Raw genomic sequence first — 22,956 nt, forward strand, 5'->3', positions numbered from 1 at the left:
ATAACGCAATATATCATTAGCGCTGGGCATGCTACTCAATCCTACAACTCGTTTAACCGCTTCCATCCGTTCGCCGCTGTGTCCTATCGAGTTGGCCCATTTCGAACAGTGGGTTTATATGATTAGAGGAGGAAGTGCTAATTTTACAAGGTGGGCGAAAGTATAGGCGTGTAACAAACTCTCGCTTATCATCAGCAGTGACTATCAATGTCCAGCTGTCAACGTCAATACAATGTGTTCAATCTCACGCACGCCTTTAGCGAGATTAAGTCGGACATTGGGTGCTGATCGATAATGAAATTCGCCTGTAAGAGACGCGCGTTACAACTTATGCTTTGGTTATGCAAATATAACTTATACATACAACGTACATACAACAGTGCACTAAGAGAATGGTACAAAGAACAGAGAAGACAACAGAGGTTCAAAGTCGTCGATCTGTGTTACGTCCTGCTCGGTTTTGTGTATTTGTTTCAACGAAGCTGGCGATGCATTCCCTCTAGGTCACGTTCAATTCTCTTCGGTGGTTTTCTTCGTTAGTCTGTGTGTGTGTTTGACAAACGATGATATTCTAATTGGCAGTCTACAGAGCCAGATTTGTGCTTTTTAAAGAATACGTGGCGCACCCCTTGTCGCTCCCGAAGCCGTAAGGTTGAATGGGCATTCCTAAGCAAAGTTGTGAACAGTGCATATCATTTCATTTTTCATCACAACCATCTGGAATAGCCGCAAGACAAACCTCTCCAGGATTTATTAAAGAGGCTCTCTCTCTAAGCAAACTGTCAATTTATTTCGGCACGGACTTCACTTTCAACGTGCGGCGACTATATAGTATACAGCAAAGTGTTAATTTATATCTGCGCGGCCCTCACATAAGTTTCCCACGCGGTACAGCCCCATTCCAAGAAAAGCACCAAGAGCCAATACCTGAAGCTCCGAAACTGACCTATGCAGACCTCAGTGGCCAACTGTGGTGTCGATGTGAACCTCTATCCTCTCTTCCTCTATTTTTAACCCTTAATTCTCTTTGAGACTGTGGAGGGTAGCGAACCAGACGCGCCCTTCTGGCTGACCTCACTGCCTTCCCTCTTTCTCTATACTACCTTTCTCTCTCTATTCTAAGGAAAATGTGGTCGATGCTGGGGGTTGTTCACTACCTCTAAGTCTCCGGTGTTCACATTCCTTGTTTCTGCGATTAGCTGCACCACGATAACGCTTTCTCGACAAGAAAAAAAAAATCCGGCAATATATAGATAAGAGACAATAGAGAGAAATAGACAAAAGCTGGGAATTATTCGAGGCTAACGTGAAAAAGCACTTGCGTGTGCACCATCACAATTTCTTTTCGACGTTTACGCAATGCTCCACTATGCAGCCGCCATATAACTGTCGAAAGAGGGCCCGTATTCACAAAGCAAGCACTTACGCTAGAACTGTCCGTCGGCGAAAATTGCAACCAATCCTGATAGTGGGGCATATTAGCATCGAAGGTATCTGGCCAATGGCAAATAACGCTTATAAGCAAAAACATATTTGTGAATTCGCCCCCCTCCACCCCTTCTCAGATGCGCTGCGCGAAATACCATACTCACGTTGCGCTGACCGCTACGGGCTTTAGCCAAGGAAGAAGCTAGTGAACTGTCAGTGCCACCGTCTGCAAAGGAATAAAATAAAGGTACGGAAGTAAATTTCAGCGCTAATAACTAAAGCACAAACTTAACGCGCCGCTTCGTTTCTTACGGCGGATGTTTCGATTCATGCTGCCGTATTATCGCAGCGCACTGTAACGACAGCGCAGCAGTTTTTGTTCTAGACAAAAAAAAAAATACAAGCCAATATACGCCAAATCCCGTTGCAATAACCGTAATAGAGAAAGAGGTTATAAGCCTGCTATCAACTACTTCTGACCCTTGGAACCAGCGTTGGGCTAATCCCCACAATAATGCTTAGGGGCGATGCGATGGCAGCCGCGCACTGACAAAGCCAAGCTATCGAGGTCAAAAGTGCATTGGTATACGCAAAGGGCAGCGATGCATATGTGTTGCCATGCGTGTTGCGTGCGGGATGCTGTTTTCGATGTCTCGGCGCAGTGACCGGAGATGGTGCTCTGCGAAGACTTCCTGTTTCGTTTTATCTTCTCTTCTTCTTTTCTTTTCTTTATATGTCTCTTTCCTTCGTGCAGCTACGCTCCTCTCTTCTTCGCCGTTGACTATGTTTACCATGTTAAGAATGGCCACTCTAAGAGAGCTTCGTCATCTTGCTCGGAATGTAACGCTGGCTCGCTGGAATACTCCACAGAATTTAAACCGTCGCTTACACAGCCATCCGTCATTACGATTGCAGTCACCGCAAATCTGTCACAATGTGACCCTACATTGATTTTTCAGCTGTGGGCATATGCGAGTATACCTTCACTAAGTCATACTTCTAGAGTAGTTTGGCGGCTTACTCTCCCATGAGCACTCGGTGCAGACGTGAGGTGAATACCGAGCACCTCTTCTGCCCGTGTTCCCAGTTCGACGGGCAACGCCAGACTCTTCGGTGTGTCTTGAGCAGACTGAAAGATCGGCCTTTTACTGAAGCTAAGGTTTTGGGAGCCTGGTCTCATCGCTCATCAGGCCAGAAACACACATGTGCGCGAGTTCTTCTGCAATCCTCGAAGGCCCCACAATATAGACACGCTGCGCCTTGTCAAGTGAACTTGACTGGTGTAAACGCCTGTCTTCACTACGTCTACCCCTCTATTTAGCTCTCTCATAACCCGCCACACGTGTCGGTAGCCGACTGGACAAAGTCTAGTTAACCTTCCTGTCTCCCCCCTACCGCCCTATGTCTCTCTCATTTCATCTCTCTCGCATACTCATCTGTGCTGTAGCCGAGGGGTCTTAAGGGTCTGACTACCAAGCACAGAGGGCTTCACTTCTAATCACAGAAGCACAATCGCATGCTATTTCCCTTACTTTTCCTGAGCGCTCACGGACCGTCCGTGACGATTTTACTTCCCGTACACAGGCATTGGTAACTTATGAAAAGCGATTGGCTATTGCCACTTGATGGGATGCTTCTCATTTCCACGGCCGGCACACTTCAATATATGTAACTCACCGTCCAATGTGATCAAATGTCAATCAAATCTCCTCGGAAAGCAGCTTCCGTAGAACGCCAATGGCGCCGCAGCGACACAAACACCACTAAGACAGAAATGATTGGTCTTACAGGTGGGACCACCGCAAAAAGATATGTGTGGATGCCAAGCTACACGCATCTGAACGTCGCAAAGAGGAAAACACGCCGTATAGGCTGTCCGGTCGTTAGGTGTTCGGCCAGCTGCAGTGAAGGATGCTGTCACAGATATACCACCTGGGTCCTCAATGTCATCGTTCCATCAATGAAAATAAATGAAACCGGAATGAATGGAAACCAAACGTCACAGAGACAGCACGAATGTAAAACAGAAGCAGAAGCAGAACGAATATTTCTTCCACTGCGAAGCTTTCTTTCTGAGAATTACGTATTTCCTTTGTAGTTTAGTGCTACTCCAGGGTAGCTGGCAGTTGTTCACTTTCATAAAACTACCTCCACGTATGCTAAAGCAGCATTATTCGCGCGCGCTCGCACACACACACGCACACACACACACACACACACACACACACACACACACACACACACACACACACACACACACAAACACACGCGCGCGCTAAATAACCATAGCGACCATCATCTCTTACTGTCTAATTTATCACCTGAGAAACGACCGTGCCACCGCAGGTATCAGTGCTCTATATGTAAAGGCCTCTCGGCAAGCTAGCAAGGTCGGAATTTGCGGTCTCGACACATGATGCTAATCGTTGGCCATAACGAACACACGCGGAGAGGAAGGTGCCCAAACGAAATGCATGCAAATACTTTGGATTGTGGTGAAAGTACCATGCCCTGGTGACTGAATTTTGATTTTACAGCGAAGCTGTTAACATCTAGTTGGTCGGCATTTTTCGTGTCCGCGTCCGTTAGCAAAAAATGTGGGCTGATCCCGGCGGCAGTACAGGCCAGCAACAGTGGTTCGTACTTCCGCAAGGCAGAGTCTTCAAGCTCTCAGCAAAGTGAAGCGAACAGTGCATACATTCTTTGGAATCACACAACATACTGAACACCATACGTTTCAATAAATAACAAGCACAAAACAAGCACCAGAACCGCATAATTGATGATCAGGCGCTCCTTAGATGAATACGAAGCACGTATAGCCCTCCCCGCATACGTTTCCCGGTAACGATTACTGTGGCGCAAGCTGCTGCGGCGACGGCAGCTTGCGACGTGAGGAGTGACATTCCGTAGCCTTTCGTACATAGAAGAAGCAGCCTAGCAACTGATTTCGACGTTGTTGGACCAGTGTTATGTGCGCCAGCGTGCTGCCAAAATTACCAGCACTCACATTACTACCATTACACTAAATTGCCATTACTACAATTGCTCTAAAGCAATAAAGCCTTGCATACTCCCCTCACCAGTTGTAGTTGTGGTTTTCAATAGCTTCGCTGGGCATCCACTTTCGCAGGGCCGGCGAGTCCATTGTTTCTTTTTTAGACTTTTAGCGGCTAGCTGGTGTTCTGCTGCGAGTGACGGAGCAGTTTTTCTTATACATTGAAATGCCATCGCGCTAAGCATCGCCAGCGTGTCCCGTTGAAATTTAGGGCTGTCGGCCTTCCAGCGCAGTGTACCAACTCAAAGCGCGTAAAGCTTCGAGTCCCGTATTCACAAAAACCGTTCTTACTTCAGAACTGTTCGTAAGAACAGGCACCAGCCAACAGTCACGTAAGACATAATATGAAGGCGGCAGGACAACGGGAAACTGCTCTTACAAACAAAAAGGTTTCTCTATTCGGCCGCTGTTATACATCAGAATTCTCAGCAAAGCGCAGGTGACCTTACGCTCACCGTAAACGTCTGAACCTATTGTAACTTCAATGCACTTCACCGTTCAACACGCGCGATCAATGTGTCGCATTTTAGCTTTCTCGTTGCTCAATCAAAGCAATAATCGTAACTGTAAACGTCAAAGTGCCAGATCGAAAGACCGGAAGGCCCTATCACTCCCCTTACATCGCACATTGACTCGCGTAGCAGTAAATCGCGTATAACGAGCGATGCGCGTCGTCTCGCCGAGAATAATGCACCGTTTTTCTCTTCATGCAGCCATGCTCAGTATGATAGGATCATCGCTCAAGAGACACGGGAACTCTGCTCACGCTCTTACCCCTTCAACGACCGTATATCTTGTTATTTAAGGCATATACACACATGCACCGAAAAAAAAAAATCGGGAGTGTTACGCGCCAAAACGACAATATGATCGTGAGGCACGCCGTAGTGGGGGGACTCCGGATTAATTTTGACCCCCTGGGGTTCGTTAATGTGCACCCAATGCACGGTACACGGGCGCTTTTGCATTTCGCCCCATCGAAATGCGGGCGCGGCGAACAAGATTTGATCCCGCGCCCTCAGGCCTAGCAGCGCAACGCAAAAGTCACACACGCCACCCCGGCGGGTCACTCGCGGCCTTGGGCGACTCTCAAGCCGCGTTTCAAGTCAACGCAACGAAGGTACGTCGCATTTTCTTGCGCTACATGGTAATGCGATGCGCGAGCGTTTGCATGCAACGCATCATCCTTCGTGCGATAGTGGCCGAAACGAGCTCGAACTTGGTTTTAGCGAGCGCGTCTCGCCTGTAAGCGGAGGAGAGCAAACGCCACGCAGGCGTCTCGCTTTCGCTCTCTTCACCTTGATGTGATGCTCTAGCCGTTTACGAGAATTCCCTGGAAGCGACTTCTCCCACTTACGCTATATATCCTGGCTGTAGTCGTCCTATAGCGCATCAACCCCGTTTAGATCAATGTAAGGCATTAACGAAATATTGGTTCACTGTCGCATTCGCGTAGGCACGGCTTCACTCGAACAGAGAAACAACTCTGCACATATGTTCTGGTCAATAATCTACACGCTTCTCACCGACTCGAACGCTAAGTTTCGTACAAAAATTACTACAGGGGAACAATGACGCTACAATCGTACCGCTACCATGGGAATGACGATTAGTACATGGATAGGTCTAGTATTCGTTGCTTATGATTTCATTAATTCTTGTGACGTTATTTATTACGCTTTATCTTTGTAAATTTCTAAAAACTAAAAGTTTTCTAAACACGACAAGGAAATTAGTACCTGTCCAAATGCGTAAACATTGCACTTGTAACGCAATTATTCGTTGAAAATGATCAAATTGCTACGTCACGAAGCCGTTTAAAGCCATATAAGGTCGAATCGTATATAGGTTAGCCAAATCGGCGTGTATTGCCCATCATTCCCGTTGAACCGCCATATATCTTTCATAAACACTAGCTCCAGAGTTTCCTCTTGTAATTTTTGTAGTGCACTCTACGGGGCCCGAAGGACAAACTAGCACGCGCCTTTGCGACGCACAGCCGCGCCGCGGCTGGAGCCATACGCCATGGCTCGCCGCAGCAGTATACACGAATACTGCGCAGAGGAGTATCCACGCCACGTGCCCCACGGTTCGAACCTCGCGTGGCAGCTGTTCTCGACGGTTTCCACGCATGGTCTCCCCCCCCCCCCCCCCCCCGGCCCCTCCTCTTCCTCCCTTCTGCTACTCTTCACCGACCAGCGCGCGAGAGAGTGTCTCAATCTCGAGGGCCCTCACGCGCAGTTGCGACGCCGTGGGCTGCCGCTGCCTGGCCTCCTTCTCCTGTCGGTCGCACCCCCCTCAGCGGCGTGTCACTTTATTTTTAGGGCACGCGCTCGAAGCGACGCAGCCCAGCAACGCAGGACACAGTCTCAGAAGCAACGCCTCGTGCACACGGCAGCGGCAGAGGAAGCCTCGGTGGAAGCACGTACCGAAAGGCTGCAAGAGATGCGATGCGAATACACCTGCAATGTATACGATATACTGTCTGTGCGGGAGAGGAAAGCTTGAAGGTAACGCTGTGGCACACAGTCCGAGGAAACGTGAGCCGCAGAAACGTCCTTACTGACTACGCAGCAAAGCAGTTCCAAAACCGTAGTTTATAAAATATTTACTTCCATTGTAGCAATAGTAGTGGTGATTTCACCGGAGGATCATGCAGTCGTACGCGCAAGTGTTGCTCTTCAATGCGCTTTGGTTTTTGTCCTAAGCAGTGCCCTTGTGAGAGAATGCACTGCCGTGGTGTTATATCTCGGCTATCTTATCGAACTCTAGACGAGGGGTACAATGCCTGCCTGTTATAGCGGGGAAAAGGGTGCACACAGGAAAAGCATAGTGAGTGAAGGGACGAGGTAAGGTACGAGGTGAAGAAAAGGTAACAGAAGCAGTGGCAGGCAGTTAAGCAAAAATCTGTTGATCGCCCAGCCTGCAGGGGTGCGACAAAGCGCACAGATATGAGCTGAGCACTCTGGCATGCTTGAGAATGCAACTCTTACATTCTGCTCTGCGCATCCGACGCGTGCAGCCAGCGACGTCAGTTCTGTTGCATGCGAATTCCTGACGGTGAAACGCGTCTGCGTTAAATAAAAAGGAGACGAGACATGCATAGGTGTTCTTCAACGAGTAAAAATGACACACGCAACACACGCAGCCAGGCCTGAAAACTCAGGCATGGTTGCCGTAAAGCAATGATGAGGATGAAACAAGGATCAGGCCAGAAGGAGGCTATAGTCGAACAAATTTTTAAAAACCGCAAAGGGCCGTTGAAATCCTGCGCTATTGTGTCAGTGTAGCACGTAGGCCATAGTTCTTCCCAAAGAGAACGGAAAGAAATGCGGCGGGGGCGGGGGGAGGCTGATCTTTGACCGCTGCGCAACAGCTGAATGACTGTGCCTCGGAATGGGTCGTCCGCATTTCTCTCGTACGCTCGTCCCAAAAGTCAGTTCGACGTCACGCCCGCGCGAAATCAATCCTCCGTTGTCCCCGCGCGCATGTTGACGAGCGAATCGCAAGAGCGGGCGATGATCGTCGTCGCCATTAAGCCGAGGCTTTCGCCGGGGCGCGCTTCGCCGGTTTCGAAACCCCGTCGCATCCGCCGGCACCTCGACGCCGCCGAGAAGGCCGCGGTCGAGCGCGGCTGCGAAGAAACAATGGCTCCACGCGGGAGTTACGCCTTCCCGTGCTGTGTCACACCATACGCGGCGACCGAACACAGGACGCCGGCGAAGGAGCCGACCGCAGGCAAGACGACCGTCGCAGAAGAAAATAGTAAATAAAAGCTGGGGTTCGAAGAGAAGGAATGCTGTCAGCCGGTTGGCTTCGCAAAGAGTTGCACTGCGAACAAAAGCTCACCGCCTTTCTTTCTCTGTCTGCCGTGCGTTGTCGTTTTGCACAATTCAAACCTCTGGTACGGTTGCTTAGGATGTTCTTCAAATAGTTTTGTTAATCTTTTGCGCGCCGCTTTTGATTTTTTTATATGGCCCGATACCGTTCGAGGCTATTGTTGTTTTATTTGCGAAGCAGCAGCCTTCTGGAAGTGGGGCTGACGGGTGTTTATCTGGCGTCTGCGCTCCGGCGAGGTTTCGTTGCATTGTTACGCTTCTGACAACGGCGCGCTCTTCTGTAAACTAAATCCGCTTTGTCTTAGTGCAATGTCCTCCAGCGCGCCGGCCAAGCTTCTTTGCAAGCGCCAAAGTACGCCGCGATGGGCCGGTCGGTGAACTTAGAGGCACGGGAGATCATGAAAGTACAAAGGTTTTCTCACTCTTCCAACTCTCGCGGTAAATATTCTCTGCCTGCGTTAATACAAATCCAAATTAAGTAATCCAAACGAAACCACAACGGCCGTATCGAGGCTAAGTCGGGCGGTGCTGCTGAACACATCCAATTAACGTACATGTTCACACTTGTCCTCAGATACGGACCGGTGACCCATATCTACGCCCTGACCGTGACAAGCTGCACTTTAGGTATACATTCAGTCGACCCCAGGCTTCTTTAAGCTTCAACGTCACAATGGCGACAAAGGAAACTGCCGACGCTCTTCGAACTAGCACAGACTAATTTTTACGCCCTCGGGTATGTCTTCCCGGTGCTGGAAAAGGCATTTTGTTATCCAGGCGGTATAGCATTCGGAAGACTGGAAGGGAGGGTGCGTGTGCTAAGTCGTAACACTCAAAGGAAAACAGGTAAGCAGCCGACGTGGCTAGCCGATACATGGACATGATGGTAATTGCGAGCGGCGATGTAGTACGGCATCGCACATACTCGTCGAGCGGTGTTAAGAACGGCCAGCTGCAGTGCAAGTTTTGCCAACCAGTTGCGACTGTGGAGGCAACATTCCGGGAGCGCCGCCGCACACCTCTAGCCACGGCGCGACTAAGTCGACTGTGTGTGAACAATACGTGCGTCCTCGACTCTCCGTCGCTGGAGCCGATTTTGACGAAGTCGCCATTGTAACTAAACGGGCTCGGCGGACCAACTATTGTTACTGAGCCGCGGGAACGTCTACTGACACCCCTTCCCACGCGCCGACCAAAAAGCCAGACAGTGGGCGGCCGGCGGGCGCGCTGCAGTTTGGGGAATAAATGCCCCTACGGTGTCTCGTTCTCCCCTACGGTGCCTGATCAACTCGCCTACGGTGCTTGGACAGCCGTTTCCGTCATCTGGGTATCGGGAGAGGACCGAGTGTTTAAAAACCACTGTTGTACGGCTGCTCAGGACACTCTCTCTCAAGCAGTCATGTTAGACTGATGTACTTTCTCAAACAGTCATGTTAGACTGATATAAATACTGTAAATAAACCCATATTCCTCGTTCTCGATGAGAAGCAGTCCTTCCCTTCATCAACGTCCTCAGCGTGGATAAGTTGGACGACGGCATGGGCCAGCTACCTTCTAATTCATGCCCGACTCCAATCTTGACAACGGATCACGAGCGATGAAATTGAGCCCCCAATCATAGCAGCGGGCGTAACTGCAACGTCAACAGAAGGGCAGGCAAGTGCGGAACAACGTTTCGGCGGCGGCGCCCGCGACGACAGGACATTCCTGGAGCGAGCTCGACGCCGCGCAACCGATGAACCGCGACGCGGCAGTGGAGCGGCCGGGCGAGGGTCCGAAGGGTTGTTGCTCCTCTCACGTCCCTTTCTTTGTTCGTGTTCGGCGCCAGCGCGGAATGCGCAATATGCGAACCGCTGGCTACACGCCCGCGCGGATGTCGACAGCCCCTCGGCGGACTGTGCCCCCAACTCCGGCGGTGACGGAGCAGCGAGCGATGAGGGCGAGGCGCCGGCAGCGCGGAAGGGGGGTGGCAGCTGCGTGTTTGGTGCCCGTCCTGGTGCGCTCGCGTACTTCGCGCGTCCGTCCTACTACTACGAGTCCCACGCATCCTCCGCAAGGCGTCTGTTTTCCATCACGCCTAATACGCTACATTCTTTTACGCCGTTTGCTTTCATAACGTCCGCTCGAATGGCAGTGTGAAGCAGATAAATGGCTACCGACTAATTTCGCGCGGAGTGATGTTTTGACAGTTGCCGGTAAAGCCAAAGGCATTATTATTCGCTTCGCCGAGTTCTAAATGCACCGCTCACCACCCACGGTGGGCTCACGTGGCACGCTGCAGGGAGAAGCTTCCAGTCGGACAGCGCGGAATACTGCCGCGGAAAGTTTCGCCTCGTCGAACTGTGTCCGCACGCATCAGAAGCCCCTTTCGTAAACGATGACAAATTATGTTCGTAGGTAGCTCACTTTTAGCCGGCACTCTCTGGCTCACATTTAGCTAGGGCCTTCCCTCACTAAAACATCGGTCTCGGGGCGGCAATAACATAAATAAGAAAACCGAAAGAAACCATATAGTCGGCTACGTGTGTACTGTCGACACACAAAATTAAACATGTAATGTGGCCGCCGACATGTTAAGCGTAATTTTTCAAATGTAGCCATTATAATTGATGCGGCATAGGTTTAGCGTTGATAGCTTGGGATCATAGAGTGCTATAAACAAGTAATGTGACGTTCCTTCCTTGTGGGGCTTACATGTCTCGCGTGGCACTACACACATCAGTGCTTGCCCCCTAGCGATAACGCTTGAGTACAGAGCTCTAGAGTGGTCGTGGTATCTCGCTCTAGCGCACGTAACGGGTAAAATTATGACATACTATAAGTGGGAATCCGTGCACGTTCTAAAAAAGAAAAGAGCAAAAGAAGCAAGCTGAAGACAATACGCATAGGTTGCTCCACCATTTGAATCTATGTCCAGCTAGCATTACGGCAGGTTCATTGCCCTGATTCTTGTGTGCACCTTGCAAACAGAAGTACCCTCTGCCATTTCTCGAGCAACCACACCACCACCTCTCTGCCCGCCTTCCCATCGATCATCACTGCTGGCGGTAACTAGTACACGTTACAAAACTAAACTGAGGTCAACGACAGCAGCGAAAAGAACAACTCCGTCGATGAACGCATTTTCGCAAATTGGTGACCACAGCACTGATCGAACTCCAACTGCGCGGTGTCCATCTCGTCAACATTGCTTTCGCAGACACCTTCTCTGGAACGCCGGAATGTCCGGAGCGTGTACCTCCAACCCACGCTGGGCGTTGGTAACAAGTGTTACACAAAATGGATGCACGTCGCTCAGTGACACAATGAAGAAAAAAAGACAAACGAGAAGATGAAAAGCGACGCCAGCCGAAATGCTTCCCGACAGACTCGGAGGGGCGACGGCAGATGTGGGGGGCATAGGCGGCGGCGGGTGTGGGCGGCGGAAGGAGGGGACAGCTTCCAGACGAGTCGGCCGGCAAGCAGCAGCAGCATATCGAGGGGGGCGCGTGGCGTTGCTCCAGCCCCGCTATGCGCGCCTGGTCACAAAGACGACGACGCGGGCCGGAACGTAGAGCGTGGCTGTTGCGAATCGCCGGCTGCCAGTCTTTTTGCTCTCTCTCTCTCTCTCTCTCTCTCTCTCTCTCTCTCTTCATTCCGCTGCGGTCGAGGTTTCTCTTGTTTTTGTCGCATACCGACGCGTCCCTCCCCCTCCGCCCTTTCTTGCCTCCTGGCATGTACTCGGTCCTCTACATACCAATGCGCATGACAGCTCCTGTCCGCATTCCTCGGCATGGCGTCTTCATTCGCGATGAAGCGAAGCGTGGACTGCTGAAGTACAGTGGACGTTTCCCCGGCAGGGAAATCGAGCAAAGCAACAACGTCCGCGTGCATCTGGACTGGCTTCGACGAAGGCACAACAGGAAGGACCGCGGCTCGACTGACCCGCATTGCGGCGGCGTTGCCAAACGTTTCTGCGAAAAGTCCCGACGCTGCGCTTGAGGGGAAGAGAGAGAGAGAGAGAGAGAGAGAGAGAGAGAGAGAGAGAGATTGCTCTGACTTTACATTTGCCCACGCGCGTGAATTTTTAAAGAATTGTTTTCGTACAAAGGCGTAGTTCCCTGCTTCTGCAATGACCTGAACTGCACTACGCGCGTACGAGCAGACTAACGGAAACATAAAACACGTGAACAACTTTCCACGTTCGTGTTCTTTTCGGAATCATGCGGAACCAACGCGGAACCGCTTTTATTATTTTCCTAATAATAACCACTGTTATCTGGGCCACTGAGGTAGCTCCGCGCCCTAGACTTCAGCATAACTGTCAATGTAAGCACCAGGCCATTGGAAGGCAATTAAGTGAATGATTTCCAACCCCTGTGCACTTTCAGCCTCCAACTACATTAGACACACCGCTGCTCAACCCGTTTACTCGAAGACCACCTGCAGCGCAAGCCACTTCAGTCACCCAAAAAAAAAAAAAAAAGCACTTTATTTTCTTGAACACGCAGTGGCGGCTTAGCGGCTGTAGGGCGCTGTGCTGCTAAGCACGTGCTAATATATTGGCTCTCCATTCACTTTGCGAACCATCTGTTGATATGACAAAGGCTCCGACTCAGTTTGCACGCGGCCCCCGTCGAGAGAAATGATGCATTTCGACCACAACACTAATTACGAAACATGTACCATGCCCGAGCAAATTGCGCACCGTTTCTTCGAAGAAACACTGTGCAGCCGGACGGCCACTGACTTTGCCCGTTGTCATTGGCAGGTACGCGTCCTTAACGGATTCCGCCATTCGCCGCGCAGCAAGAGCGCTTCCGTGCTGATTTCACGTCACCTGTCATACATTCATTTATCAATTTAACGTTGCGGAGAAGCCGGCGACATACATTTCCAATGCATAATACATAAATAAATCAAGCTTCCTATACGGAAGACACTGCGCAGTTCTTCAGCGTTCTTTTTCAAAGGTGCTGTTACATAAGCCGCTCAGGCGCCCGTGTTCACTGAGCAGTACCCAGCTGACCATTCACTTCAAGTATTCCTATGGACACTCCCGCTACTCCAGTGGGCTCTCGAGAGCATTTCGCACTTCACTCTACATTTTAGACCAATACTGTGCCACCTTAATTGACACAATTATTTGTCCGCTCTGCACTCGCGCGTAGCTTATGGCACCACATTAGTTGTCGGATCAGCACAGGGCACTGCCTGTATGGGGGTGCACAGGAGGAGGCAGTCCCTGATCCCTTCTCGGCCTGCGTGCCAGGGCAGGGCTCAGACGCAGTCCCTTTTCAGTGGAAATAAAAGTTCTTCATTCATTCACAGGAGGAGAATAAAATGTTAAGGTTATTTGAAATCTATTCGGTTGAAAGGTCCTAAAAAAAGACCCGACATTATATATAGACTTATTAAGGAGAAAGCCTTAAGTTGACGCATGGTCGAAAATTTGACCGTCCGGAAAATGCGGTGGCACCATAATCCAACAGCACAAAAATGGGGTGGGGGTCGAACCCTCGACCTTTGGTGGGAATCGATCCCGCGACCTTTCTTGTTACTTAATGCGGAGTTAATTAAAGCACAGTTAATTAAAGTTAATTGAGGCACTCGAACCCACGACCTTCGGTGGGGGTAAACAAGCAATGGGAAGTAACAACGCACTCGAATGAGAATTTCCAGTAATTTAATGAATGTCTCGTGAGCGTACAGGCTTTCGCCTTCATTCTACTTTAGCATATGCTAAAGCGGCTGTCAACTTTTTTTATTTCGATTACCTCTTCCCGGCGGAGTGCTGTCATAGTTTTAATGGTGGCGACACTCTGCGGATCGGACGCGAAACTCCCTACGTACCACGGGCTCCGTTCCAAGTACTTTCCTAGTGCACTGGTCACCTACGGCTGAAGTGGCCTGGCTTTCCTGAGTGAGGCCACTGCCCACTAAGCTGGTGTCGGGGTGTTGCGTGATCACGAACGTTGGCGCATGTTCTGCACAGACGCTCTTATAGCATGCAGTACAGCTTTCTGGAGCACCAGCTATTCCTGACCGAGTGAAAAATCTTTAAGAGCAAGGAGGAGGAAGAAACACTACTAATAGGCAAAAAAAAATCAAATGAAAAAAAAAAAGAAACGAAAGGAAAACGTGGCGGATTCATGAGCGATGGATCTCCGGACAAGCTGTCGCTGCTGGGCGCTTTGTGCAAAACCGCAACTTTTTTTTTTTTTTTTGGTACTCACAGGCTGAGTATAACATTGAGTAACTAACATCTGTCACACGGTGTTTTCCTTGACGACGCCTTGCCTCCCGGTTGTTTAAGAGCAAACTAGCAAAATAAAACAAAAAACATGAGACGTGCTATGCACGAAAACAAGCCACCGCTTCACAGGGGATACAACATCGCACCTGGCGAGGCTGAGCGATGGCGGGTGGCCCACGCTACGTGACAACGAGCGCAGACGCTATCGGCTCGGGCCCCAAATTGTGATAACTGTTGTCTTGGAGAAAGCAGCCGTAGTGCGCCTCATTGTTCTGCATCCGCACCGCTGCATTCTACGCAGCTGGGCGCTCCGTGCCAGCTGACTGCACAGGTGGCGCAGTGATCGCTCGCCCTTTCTTGGCCTGAGGGAAGAACCGCGGCCAGCTCCTCAGCCCGTTCAGAGAAATACGGGAGCAGAAACCAGCGGCAGATGCTGCGATTGCTTCTTTCGCCTCCTTTCTGAGGCTCTCTTACTATACGTCTCCCGTCCCTTCTCGCCTTGCTCGACGGAACCACGGCATGCAGGAATGTGGACGTCAAGGGGGGCGACGGAACGGACATTTAACCACACAGCTCGCTGCGACGAGCGCTGCAGGCAGAAGCCCTCGCGGGGCATCTGCAGCGTCTCCGCTTATAGCCTGCTTCCCCCTTGCTCCGTCGTCGCCAAAGTGCAGTGCTCGGAGGGAAGGCCTTGGCCTTAATGGCTTTCGCCCGGCGCGAGCGATCTGCGGCAGCGACGACCACGCGGCATCGGCGGAGAGATGCGGCGGCGATGGCTGCCGCGCGCACGACCGGAATGCACGGCTATATATATGTATATATATACACACACACACGCTTGGAGAGTCGAAGAACGGGGACGGACAACGACGACAAGAACCCCCCTGTCGTCGTCCGCTGCCCGGATGTCATCCGACGTACGCGAAATGGACGCCCGGGTGCTTACTACTGCGGGCAGACCAGCCCGAGTCCCCAGAGAGACGCCTTCGTTCTTCGATGGTGCCCCCACGTTCATCGTTCCTGTCGAGTCACGAATTCTTACCTGCTGTCTACGTTGGCTCCTCGCCAGCGAAATGTGCTCGCTCCCCCCCCCCCCCCCCCCAAGCCCGCCCCCCAGATCTCGCGTTTCTTTTTTCACCTTCGTATTACAGTCGTAGACGAGGGGCAACGGCAGGTTTCTGGTGTGTGACGCCCCCATATGTGGGAGACCAACTATACAGGCTGAAGTTAGAACGTTCGTGTCCAAGCTAAGTTTGTGAGATTCCGAAACAGCTATCGTGTCGACTCTTCCAAGTCCTCGTTTAGAACGTATACACTGGCCAGTAGCAAAACATCGAACCCGTACAGTGTTGCGTACATTCTATTTGTTGACCAGCTTTGAGGGAAGACAAACGCGTTGTTTGAGTAAAATGAAAAATATATCTGCAATGCTTTCTTTTTCGATAACGTCAAGAGGTCGAAGGCAGTGTTGGACGACCTCTTTCACGGCCCTTACAAGCAGGATTCAGGTCGCACTATCGCCTCTCTGCGCAGGTTATCTGCAGATGCAGTATGCTATGCGCATTATGCCCACTGGAAGACATCAGTAAAGAGCGAGCGAAAGTTTTGTGCAGGGCACAGTTATTTTTCGGAAGTTGCCTGCGTGAATCCGCCTCGAAATGTGTATTAGTTGCAGCATGTTTCATGGAGTGCTTAACGCAAGCATTTTCCGTTGCCGCCTTGTCGAGAACACCATACCAAGGAATCGGTGATGTTTATTGCATTTTTTTCATAGGCGTCAATGATTACTACCCGATAATTGCGATATAAGCGAGTTTTCTAGTGGGCAAAGAGTGTTAAAACGTTCTGAATGGATACAGGTCACCGTGTGATCAGCGAAAGGAAACAAACAGCACTCATATAGCTGAAAAGGTCGACATTCACAGCATATGCGCCGTTTGCTCTCATAACGACAGGGCCACAGTTGAGTAAACAACATACCATGCTGATAATCTGACGACGCCATGTGGCGATAAATACGCAACACGGTCATTTGGCTCACTTCCTTTGATAACGTTGTCTTGCGTAGGCGTCAGCTCCGTTGCCGTAGTAATCAGTTCGGTGCGCTCCGTTCACGTGGTAAAAAAAAAAAAAAATACCCACGAGGCCTCTATTGTTCCGAGTGATACAGAACGCACGTAACGTTTAGCGGCGAACAAAAGGAAAAGACAGCACTTGCCTCTCGCAGTTGTCGCTCGCAAAACTGTTCGGCCTTCAATACAGCGTAGCGGAATTCTGTTTACTTGTCTAAACATTCCCTGGAGGACACTGACATACCCGGCAGGTATACAAACATGCACCGCGCTGCTGAGCTCGACACACGTAATTCTGCTGCTTGTGAAAGTACACTATACGTGAAGCGCAGCGTACAGTGTGGAGGACAACTTGTTTGGAACTTTGACGTCATATTTTTCTTCTTCTTTCTTGTTAGCCCTCAGTGGCCTCAGTGTTTTGTTGTATATTATTAACGTTCAGGTTTAGAGGTGTCACTGTATGTGTGAGCGTGCCCTCACCCGACACTGAGGACTTGTACGTTTCGCACACAACACGGGGGACCGCATGTGCTCTGTTCGAGACGTGCTCGGTTCGCTCAGCTAGTGGGATTCTTTTTCTTTCACTATTGTACCACTATAGTAGTAGCAGTAGTAGTAGTTTGCGCTGCTAAGCCCGAGAGCGCGGGGTCGAATTCCGGCCACGGCAGCTGCATTTCTATGGGGACGAAATGCAAAAACGCCCGTGTACCGTGCACTGGGTGCACTTTTAAAGAACCTCAGGCGGTCAAAATGAATCCGGAGTCCCCCACTACGGCGTGCCTCATAATCATATCGCGAGATTGGCACGTAAAACGCCAGAATTTATTCTTTAGTAGTAGTATAGTAATAATAGTAGTAGTATAGTAGCAGTAGTAGTTGTTATTGTTGGTTGTTCTTTCGTAATTCCTCGTGAAAAAGAATTTTGAAAATGACAGAGCGAAATAAAAGAGAAAATAAAGAGGACCTTTACGCGCATTCTATGCGACTTCCTCATCAAGAAAACCAACGGCCCTTGTTAAGAACGGCCAGCTGCAGTGCAAGTTTTGCCAACCAGTTGCGACAGTGGCCGAAACTTTCCTGGAGCGCCGCCGCCAACCTCTAGCCACGGCGTGACTAAGTCGACTTTGTGTCGCGAACATTACGCGCGTCCTCCACTCTCCGTCGCTTCAGCTAGGATGCGTTTGACGAAGCAGGCTTTGTGCTGAAACCGCCACCGCTACACTCTAGCCTCGTCGCCATTGTGACTGAATGAGTTCGGCGGGCCAACTATTGTTACCGAACCCACCAACGCGGACCTGATCTGCTATGAGTGGGGGAGTTGCCGCGGGAACGTCGTCGCAGACCCCTTCCCACGCGCCGACCAAGACGTAAGACAATGGCTACCCGGGCGCACTGCGAGGGTCCGCTCCGAGTTCTACGAAATCCGTGTGATGTCGGTTTCGGACCGAGAACCTGTGTGTGTGTGTGCGTGTGTGCGTGTGTGTGTGTGCGTGTGTGTGTGTGTGTGTGTGTGTGTGTGTGTGTGTGTGTGTGTGTGTGTGTGTGTGTGTGTGTGTGTGTGTGTGTGTGTGTGTGTGTGTGTGTGTGTGTGTGTGTGTGTGTGTGTGTGTAAACCGTCCCGCGGAGAGGCGGCGTGTTTACGATGACTGGACGAACGTTTCCGCCACCTTGGAATCGGGGGAGGACCAAGTGTTTATAAACGGCTGTTGTGCGGATGCTCGATACACTTTCTTAAGCAGTCATGTTAGACTGACGTACTTTCTCTCGCAGTCATGCTAGACTGATGAACTGCATGTAAATACTGTAAATAAACCCATATTCCTCGTTCTCGATGTGAAGCAGTCCTTCCCTTCATCAACGTCCTCAGCGTGGATAAGTTGGACGACGGCATGGGCCAGCTACCTTCTAATTCATGCCGGACTCCAATCTTGACAACTGATAACGAGCGATGTGATTGAGCCCCCAATCCTAACACCCTGAAGAATGAGTGAGAGAACGCTTTAGCGGGGCGCCCTTATTCATGATTCAGCAGGAACATCCGCAGTGCACGTTCCTGCACGATGATGTAAGCATGGTCTCAGAAGAACAAGGAAAAAAAATGATGAAGAGCAGATTTTCTCTCTGCTGAACGCACCCTCCTTGTTAGGTTGTGTCGTCCCGTTAGCAACAGCGGACTCCGTCCTATTGTTCGCTTTTACGTGCGCGCTTGCCCATTCTACCGCGGCTATAGACAAGAGCACGATACCTAAAACGCAATCATCAGTCCAGCCTTTAGTCGCAATTAGCGAGAGGAATGTGACGAGTAGAACGAACCTTCACCAGTGAACGAGCAATAAGGATCGATGAACAGCGAAGCTGGCTTATACTCCTTCGTTGTACGAAACACAGCGAGACGGCCGCAATCTCCAAAAATTCGGGAAGATTCGGACAGCAGACGGGCTTGGACGTTTCTGAAGGACAGCTACATAAATAAACATACGCACAATAAGAGACAAAGTGCAAGCGCGCAGGGTGGAAAAGAAAACAAGTGGCCAGCCACTCCAGGAGTTATTTGCGGCGTAACGACACGTTAACAGATCAATGGGCAGAGCCCGCGCGGTGTCTCCTAAGCCTTGGCCAAATCTGTCGCACCGGACGGAATGGTGCGCACGATTTACGGCGCCGTTGAAACATTGTCGGCCGCCGTCGTTACAGGCGACAAATGGTACGAGCCGAGGCAGCTCTTCGATCTTGCAGGGCGCTAGCCTCTCCGTTGGCACGCCCCGACTTTTGAAACCAGCCAGTTCAGTGCACTGGGGCGTTTCAGGTGCAAACCAGAGAGATACACCACATGTGCCGGTGGAGAATATTTGAACGGTCGTGACAACAATACCGTGACATGGACGATTGGCTATAAGTTCACTATTTCTGCATCGGTGCTATATTGTTAGCTTGCGCGGCGTTACCTCTACAATGTGCATTCATTCCACCTGTCTTAATCTTCGACGGTTTTCGTTGATCTTTTGCCGCATACTCGGGGTGGTGGTCCGAGTGCACGTAACGCTTTGTCGTAATTGTCTTCTTTTTTTCTCTCACTCTTTCTGAATTAATCTTCGTTATCTCACATTTCGCCTTACGCATGAAGTTTTCCCCGTTGTACACTTAAAAGCATGGCAGGATGCGTGTTTTAAAAGTCATTATTTAGGCAAGTTTGCGTGGTACCGCACGACCTGACCAAAATGGTGACTTAAACGGGCCCTGAAAACTAATCATAGCATCCCTTCACTATTACAGGACGTCGCCTCACGAATCTCCTGCTGCATGTTTTTTTTCTCGAATGCTTCAGGTATAAGTGGAGTTAGACGCAATTATCGTACCGATGAATGGCTTTCTCACTCCTTTCGTCTACACTAGCGCGCTGGAAGCAGCCCACGGGAGATGAAACCATTTATTGGACGACATCTCGTCTGGTCGGGAAGCAGTCTCATATTAGAAATACAGTTAACAGAACGCCGACCAACATGGTGTTGTCGAAGGGGTTAGGTGTTTCGGCTTCCACACAGTAGCCCTGTGGGGGAAAGATGGCAAAGGGCCCCGCCCAAAAGTCGGAACATTTCGACGGCGAACGGCGAGAGGTCCCGTCACAGCTACCCGTGGCGGCCACGGTGTATACGCTACCCAGCACCCCGCGGCTATCTCGGGGGCCAGGCGCAGCAGACGCAGCTACGCGGAACTGTCGTGTGCAGACCGACAGCGAAAAGGTGAAATGCTTTTTCTTCTGTCTTTTGGAGATGGCAGACATACATATTTTAGAGCGCAGCTCTTTGGCGTCCGTTCCTGGGTTTCGCGTCGTCGTCGGCGTCGTCGTCGGCGTCGGCCTCGTAACCAGCTCCGCCCCCCTTTCATCCCCCCAGCGCTAGCAGCGACCGACTGATACCGCTGGATGCCGCTGACGCCGCTAGAGAGTCAAGATAACGTGACTGCATAGAACACCGTCGCCGCCATGCAGAAAGAGGAGGAAAGGGTCCCCCCCCCCCTGTTCTTGTGTGGCGGATAGCTGGGGTTGACTCACTATCGCCGTCAGCGGCATCAGTCAGTCGCTGCTATCTCTTCCCTCCTCCCTTTATCGTGTTGTCCGCTTGCTGCGCGCGCTTCTGCCCCCATCGTTTGCCGCTGGGTGTACACGCCGCCCCCCTCCGCTTCCGCTTACTGCTGGTTGCTCTCGACGGCGGCGATGAGCCTCCGCTTCGGCGGCGCGAACTGCAGGGTCTTCTCGGCGGCGGCGATGAGCTTCTGCTTCAGCCTCGCTTACTGCTGGTTGCTCTCGACGGCGGCGATGAGCCTCCGCTTCGGCGGCGCGAACGGCAGGGTCTTCTCGGCGGCGGCGCTTAGCCTCTGCTACCCCCACGGCTGTGACAACCTCGCGAGGCACTTGTATAGATCTCGTCTTTGAGAATCAAGCATTGGTGTACCAAGTCGAACATATATCAGTCTACTTCTCCGACCACAAAGCTTCCTTCATGACTGTCAAGAACTGTTAGTGGAGTCTTTGTTAAAGGAATACGTGTGAAAAATAAACAAAAAATTATGTGATAGCGCATACATGTGTTGCTCGATTTCTTTGCCTCAATCTATCCAAAAGGTGAAACAGCTTATTTGCTGCGCTCACATTTCGCATTAGGAAGTAACGTAATCGTCGGTAATTTTTTTTCACTTATTTAACTCAACATTAGCAATGATAATATTACTGAGAATGCCCTCGCGATCACGAAATCAGCCAATCACTGTTGGTGGGCTGGGCAACTGGCGATGTAGCTGCATGACGGCGTTGCGAAGGAGCGAGAAAGCGATTTTTCACCATGCTTCGCACAAGAATGTAAATACCCTGTTGCATGCGGCGCAATAATATTTGCCTCACATGTTCACAGAAACCTCTTTTACAGATCGGCAACGTTTTCTTATTACGTTCAAGAAGTGTTTCAGGACCCCTTTAAAACGCTTTACGAACGAAATATAACACCTCCCCCTTTCTCTCTCATTGCTTCCAACAATACTCAACTTAGGGGGCAGGGCCAGACATTGCCGTAACCTGTGAGGCCATCAGGAGAGCAGCTTCAGGATTGTGAAGGTCGCGTCTCTATCCTTCTTTCACTTACGTTGTGGTTTCTTTCTTTTTAATTTTTTTTAATTTTGGCAAATACAAAATCTCATTCTCCCTTAAAAGTGCGACATTCAAATGCCATCTCCCAATTCACCGTTGAGAAATTTAGTTTTGATCTGTCTTTAAAATACCATCTTTTTTAAACATGGTATTTTACCTTGAAATCAGCTTTACATACTCGCGCAGAGTTTTCATCCTGAGAGCAAGAAAACACGCCCAGCGGCTGACTGTATACACCCGTGAGCAAAAGTATACGGACCACAGGGTCGCCGTAAAAAACAGAATTTCTTCGTAATTAACATGCATAAACGGAAACTGATGAGTCCACTCGCATTTCGCTTATGTTCAAGTGACCCGACAGCGCGTGCTTCTTCCTACATTTCGCCTGTTGTTGCGTAATCCAGGGTAGAGTATCGTAATGCTGCCGAGTTGTAGCGACGCCTGCCTATCGAAGCTCGACCGACGTTACTATTGGGTAGCGTGGCGTTGTCGGCGGGCTGCAGGCATCCGGTAGACCATGGCGACCAAGCAAGGACGAGACTTTTTCTAGTGCGAAACTTGCACGGTTTATTCAAAGGTTGGTGAAAGATGAAGAGAAGAGAATGAAGTGTCAAAAAAGGTACATTTCGGAGCCCCTTAAATAGGCTCTCTACAATCGTGGGAGGGATCTTGCTTCCGTCGACGTCACGTGACAAGCACAGAGTCTGATTCGCGGAAAGAGGGCCCCGCCTCCGGTTATACCAAGCCTCCGGTTATACCAAGCCTCCGGTTATACCAAGCCTCCAGGAATTGTAGACGCTTGTCCTTCTGTTTTGCGCGTTGCTGGTTCGTGGAAGTTCTCCTGTAGAGTTTGACAGTTTGAGAAAAGGGTCCATCGAAAATCGCACACACACACACAAAAGAGGCCTGTAACCACTGCGGGGCTTCCGCCAGACCGGCAGACACTCGAGATGACCATGGCGAATTAGGAAGCCACACTTCGTTTCGACGAGGCATGGTGGGCGAAAATTCTTTTTGCACGGCGTGCTAGATGCCAACCGTAACATTGTCGGCAGCCTGACGCTTCTCCGTGTTCCCAATGCGGTAGACTTGGAGGTAACAACCCGCCACCTGACCTGTGGTTGCCAAGCAGTTGAGCCTTCAGCTACGCAGGCAGTTAACGGTCGCATCCGTTACCCAGATTT

At 50.6% G+C, this 22,956-nt stretch overlaps 1 protein-coding gene across 1 annotated transcript in view; it reads right to left on the reverse strand.

The window, feature by feature from the left end:
- LOC142577340 (SH2 domain-containing protein 4A-like) overlaps window positions 1-22,956 on the reverse strand; it is a 419,980-nt gene that overhangs the window by 108,603 nt on the left and 288,421 nt on the right. The window contains exon 3 of the mRNA XM_075687094.1: window positions 1,593-1,654. The gene's annotated coding sequence lies outside the window, so the exon portion shown is untranslated. The remainder of the gene's footprint in view (window positions 1-1,592; window positions 1,655-22,956) is intronic.

Source organism: Dermacentor variabilis, chromosome 1 (genome assembly GCF_050947875.1).
Source record: "Dermacentor variabilis isolate Ectoservices chromosome 1, ASM5094787v1, whole genome shotgun sequence".
In the NCBI taxonomy this organism is placed as follows: Eukaryota; Metazoa; Arthropoda; class Arachnida; order Ixodida; family Ixodidae; genus Dermacentor; species Dermacentor variabilis.